The following is a 5,826-nucleotide window of genomic DNA, read 5'->3' as shown; positions in this document are numbered from 1 at the left end:
GTATGGGGATCATTTGGAGGGTTATCAGCTGGGATAAGAAAGGGGAAATGGGGAAATGGTGCAGGGATTAAGAAGCATAATTGTTTGGTACAAGATAGACAGGGGGAAGTTAAGAATAATATAGGAAAGTGTGAAGCCAAAGAACTTATATGCACGACCCATGGACATGAACTAAGGAGGGTGGTATTGCTGGAAGGAAGTGGGGTACTGGGCAGAAGGGAGCAAAGGGGGAAAAATTGCAATACTGTAACAACATAATCAATAAAAATTACTTAATTTTTTTAAATTAGAAAAATAATAAAAGGAAAATTTCATTCAGAAACTTGTATAACTATGAGTTAATTTCCTATGCTAAGTTTATGGGCTGCTGGTCTCTATACATCAATATTGGGTATACAATGAGATCTGTCCAGAAAAAGCCCAGCCATTGTTACTATAACGAGAATGGTTTGTGCAGCATTGATATAACCTGGCAGCCAAGGAGAGTGGACTGGGATGTGCATGTGTGAACAATGACAACTTTACTGTACTAGACAGTAGAGATGGTAGACACTGTTGAGTGAGCATGTGTACTATATGGTCCTCACATTCACATGAGTAGAGCAATGAATCTGCATCAAAATTTGCGTTGTTTGAATATTCCTCCATGGAAACTATTATGATGATTCAGACGGCTTTCAGGGACAATGCAATGAATTTAGCACAAATAAAAAGTGTGGCACAAATGTTTTAAAGATGGTTGAGAATCTGTTGAAAGTGATCCATATTCTGGAAGGCCAGCAACAAGCAGAATACCTGAGAATGTTGAATGTGTACGGGCAGCAATCAACCAAGATCAGTGACTGACAGTTCAAGAACTAGAAGCTAATCTGGGGACTCCAAAAACTGTGTCTGAGATTTTGACACAGGATCTTGGCATAAAATGCATCATGGCAAAATTTGTTCCAGGGCTTCTGCTACAAGAGCAGAAGAAACATCGTGCTGCTCTTGCTAATGACAATTCAAAATCCTGCCAATTAACCAGATTTTCTCAAGAAGGTCATAACTGGAGATGAATCGTGGGTCTATGGCTGTGTTCCAGAAACAAGGACCCAGTTGTCCCAATGGAAGTTACCTGGCTCTCCACGCCCAAACAAGGTATGGCAAAATCACAGCAAGATCAAGACCATGTTAACTGTGTTTTTCCATTGGGAAGGTGTTGTCTATCATGAGTACGCCCCTCCAGGTCAAACAATTAATAAGGAGTCTTACCTCAATGTTCTTTGTTGGTTGAGAGATGCAATACAATGAAAATGACCCCAGCTATGGGCAACTGGTGACTGATAGCTTCATCATGACAATGTGCCCACTCATGCATCACGTCTCATGCAGAGTTTTTTGGTGAAACATCAAATCACCCAAGTTACTCAGCACCCCTACAGCTCAGGTTTGGCACCCTGTGACTTGGCTTTTTCCCAAAACTAAAATCACCTTTGAAAGGGAAGAGATTTTAGACCATCTATGAGATTCAGGAAAATACAATGAGGCAGCTGATGGCGATCCCAACAAAGGATTTTGCGGAGTGTTTTAAACAGTGGAGGAGATGCTGGGAGAACTGTGTGAGGTCCCAAGGTGCCGACTTTGAAGGGAACTGAGGCATCATTGTCCTATGTACAATATTTTATGTATATTGTATCTTCTTCAGTAAATGTCTCATTTTCATATTACATGGCTGGATACTTCCATTATGATTTAGATGGGTAAAAAATGTCTTAGCTTGGACTACCATAACAAAATACTGTGAAGTGGCTTCAACTATAGGCCTATTTTCTTGCAGTTCTGGAGGCTGGGAAATCCCAAGATCACAGACTAGCAGGGCTTGGTTACTGGTGAGACCTCTCTTCCTGGCTTGCAAATGGCTGCCTTCTCACTGTGTCCTCACATGATGAAGAGAGAGAATTCTGGTCTCTTCCTCTCTCTCTTTTTATTTTTAGTTTAACGGATATTTATTCCTTCAGTTGAACATCTTCTACATACAAAATAGATGGTTTAAGATTTTTGAGTGGAAAGGAATTTAGGTATTAAGTGGTTTCAAGTTTCCTAAATGTTTTCTGGGTATATTTAACTTAGCCTTTTAAGGTCCCTGAAGAAAATAAGAAACCAGCAATTAGATTTTGGAACCAAACTACCTATCAAGCCAGCAAACCCAGAGTTGAAAATTGGGGCCAATTCCTCTTCTATATTTCCTATACACTCAAATTCACCCTGAGACACAGAAGCCTCATCTACTGGAAGATGTGAGGCAAACACAGTGTGGTGGTATGCTTTAACATTAAGGTGGGCACAATTGAAGGCCTGGAGAGTTGGTAGTATGTAAGGATTTTGAGGGTAGTTTGAGCAGGTATGAGCAAAATAAATATAGACAGTGCATAAGGTTAGATTGGAAACCATGAACTTCTATTGACACCAATTACATGACTTTTCTCAGAAGACTTATTGGGTTAACAGACATAATGGTTGACCTAAGATGACTTGTAAGACTAAATGCACTAAGCACTGAAGTACTTTTAAATAAAACAAACCACATTTCCCCCCCTAAGGTAACTAGAAGGTTCATAATGGTTACAAATTAACACAACCCCTTATTTTCCTTATATCCAATTTCTGTCAGTTTTAATATACACTAGTATAATTACTGTTATTACTGTGCATGAAATTTAGTATTCTATAAACCCCATAAATCATGGGATTGAACCATGTGAAGGTCAATGGTACTGTAGAGACCAAGCTGATTTTGTTTGGTAAACAAGGATGTTCAGTTTTAAGAGAACCCTCTTACAACAGGATCGTTCAATTCTTAAAAAATGGTGACATTCTTTTAACTTTTCTCCTTTCAGAAGCAGCAGTTATTTTAGGTTAATCTAAAAATACGGAACCCCTAGTTAACATTCATTTTTCTGCATAAGATTATGAGAATGAATTAAGGTGTCTTTTGCAGTTCCAAGCAAAATTCTACTTAAAAACAGCCCCTTGAGTATACCACCAGAGGATTGCATTACCTCAATAAAGCTGTAGGTTTCATCACATGCACTAATAAATCTGCATGGCTAGTTCTGCACTCCTTTTTACCAGAATTTATTTTACACCTATCACATTAAACAGCATTTTAAACAGTGGCATAGAAAAACCCCTAACAAGAAAAAGTAGCAATTTTCAGCTAGTGTGCTGTGGCACACTGGTGTGTTGCAAGAATTTTTCAAAGAATACCCAACTATTTTAGCCAGGGGCACTAACATCTTTCCTCTTAGATTGTCAAATATAAAAATTTCAACAGCCAACAGAATAGCTTTCTGGTGTGACTGAATCAAAATTATACCTATTTTTTTTGTCAGATCAGCAAGAAACTAATATACATTTTGGTGTGTCACAGAATTTTAGTAATCAGTTTATGTGTGCCATGAGATGAAAAAGGTTGAAAATCATTGATAAAGCAAAAACAAGTGTTAATCTTAGGAGAAACGAGCTACGCCATCACTTATAGACTTCAAACATTATGGACAATGCAGTCAGGAAACAGTCTGCAGACAACTAGTTTTAACAAATTAAAGAACACTTTTAAGTGAACATGACTGTCCAAATTGTTTATTAGGTAAGAATTTTACAAGCATTCCTTATATTAGCCATAACAATGGAGCTGGAGAGTAAAGCCACTGATAGTGTGGTGCAACTTGTGGCCCTTCCCAAGGCCACGGCTCTTGTGGCCTGCAGATGTCAGCCCTCGCTTCTCCTTGTGCTTGTGGACCAGTTTGGTGATCCATTGGGTGTCAGGATTCCTTCTGATAGCCGTATGAAATGGGTCGATGGGGATAACCTCAAAGAGTTTGTTTGTGGACTCTTCAGGAACCTAGTAAGAATTCAGAACTCTCAGAGCCCCACAGTGGCACCTAGCTCACTCCTCAGTAACAGACCGAAGGCTTCAGGCAAACTTTAGCCAGTTAACACCATGATGGACAGGCTTGCAATAGGCTGCACTCTTAGGAACAGGGTGTGTGTGGCCACCACAGTGCACATGAATCCAATATATGACATAAAATTGCTTGACCTGGTTCCCAGCCTGCACACTTTATTGGGCCTGGTAGGGCAGGGGACCCTGTAGGGTGTGGAGAGCTGGCGGTACTGAGAAGGAAGTGCATCACATCGGATGCTTCTTTCTCCATAGCTCCTGGATGTGCTTGTAAGCACCCATTTTGGCTTATGTGATGGCAACAGCCAGTTGGAAAGGAAGAGCCTTTCTCCCATCACTTTTCGTTTTCTTATAAGGACCACCCTCATGTAAACCTAATTACATCCCAAAGGCTTCTTTTCCAAATAACATCACATTGAGGGTTAGCGCTTCAACATGTGAATTTTGGGGGACACATTCAGCCCATAGCAGTTGCATAGAATGAAGAAATCCTGATTTTTAAAATTAACTAGTTGAAAATAGCACATTTTTCATAGCCTAACTTTAATTTCAGGATACTCTATAATTAACAAGGAAAAAGTAGATTCAGGGGTCTTTATAAAATACTATTCTGGCATCTAAAGTAGATGGGCTGTGGTCTCCATGGACCCATATTAAGTATATAACACATTCTCATTATGGTTTAGAAGATTAAAATATATTTTCAACAAAATTTAAATAAAATATTTGAGAGAGCTCCAAACCACAAGAGGGAACTGAAGATATACGAGTTTATTGTTAACCTTAAAGTGAAGGGTATTATGTGATTCATTTGTGTTAGTCATCCACTGGGGGTGAGCAGTTGGCCCTCCCCATGGCTGAAGTCAGACAGTTGGGGTTGCATTAGTACTGTCTTCCTCAGTGAGTCTTGAGAGGTGCTTCTTTTGAAACTGGCAGGAGTGAGGGTTGTGGTGGCTACATTGGGCTCACCTTTCCTATAGGCAGCATGTGGCATTTGTATAATCTTGCTACTTGTCTTATCTATGCTTTGTGGGAGAACCCAAGAAAACGCCAGGATATTGAGAGACCACATGTACATCTGGGAACTCCTTCTCACATATGCCCACGGAGCTTCCACAAAGTACAAAAGCCCACCGAAAGGAAACTGGTAACATCTCCTTTTACTGAGCACCTACTATGTGTTGGACACTATTTCATATACTTCAAATGTGCCAACACCTTTTATAAAATAATTTTTTTAATTTATTTTTAGAGAGTAGGGAAAGGAGGGAGAAGGAGAGGGAGAGAAACATTGATGTGTGAGAGAAACATTGATCGGTTGCCTCTCATACATGCCCCGACTGGGTACCAAACCTGCAACCCAGGCGTGTGCTCTGACCTGGAATCTGATCAGTGGCCTTTCGCTTTGTGGGATGACATCCAACCAACTGAACCATACTGGTCAGGGATGTACCAACACCTTGTAATCTTTGCAGCAACTCTATGAGATGATTGCTATTATTATGTCCATTTTAAAGATGAGGAAATTGAGGCACAAAGAGGTTAAGGATCTTTTTTAAAAATTATATTTTATTGATTATGCTATTACAGTTGTCCTGATTTTTCCCCCTTTGGTCCCCTCCACCCAAAACCTCCCACTCCCTCAGGCAATCCTCTCACCATTGTTCATGTCCATGGTTCTTTGGCTACTCAATTTCTTATACTGTACCTCACATTTCTATGGCTATTCTGTAACTACCAGTTTGTACATCTTAATACCCTCAACTCCTCACTCATTCCCCCATAACAACCCGCCTTCCACCTGGCAACCATCAAAACACTCTCTGTATCCATGATTTTGTCTCTGTTCTTGTTCACTTAATTTGTTTTCTGGATTCAATTGT

General features: G+C 39.9%; 1 pseudogene; it reads right to left on the bottom strand.

Moving 5' to 3' along the window:
• Nucleotides 1-3,655: 3,655 nt before the first annotated feature.
• Nucleotides 3,656-4,225, bottom strand: LOC150018946 (large ribosomal subunit protein eL15 pseudogene; annotated as a pseudogene).
• Between the last annotated feature and the right edge of the window lie 1,601 nt (nucleotides 4,226-5,826).

This window comes from Furipterus horrens, unplaced genomic scaffold (genome assembly GCF_987537825.1).
Source record: "Furipterus horrens unplaced genomic scaffold, mFurHor1.1.pri manual_scaffold_2, whole genome shotgun sequence".
NCBI classification, from domain to species: Eukaryota; Metazoa; Chordata; class Mammalia; order Chiroptera; family Furipteridae; genus Furipterus; species Furipterus horrens.
Note: the sequence above shows the minus strand (reverse complement) of the source record. Positions and strands in the feature narration are given on the sequence as shown.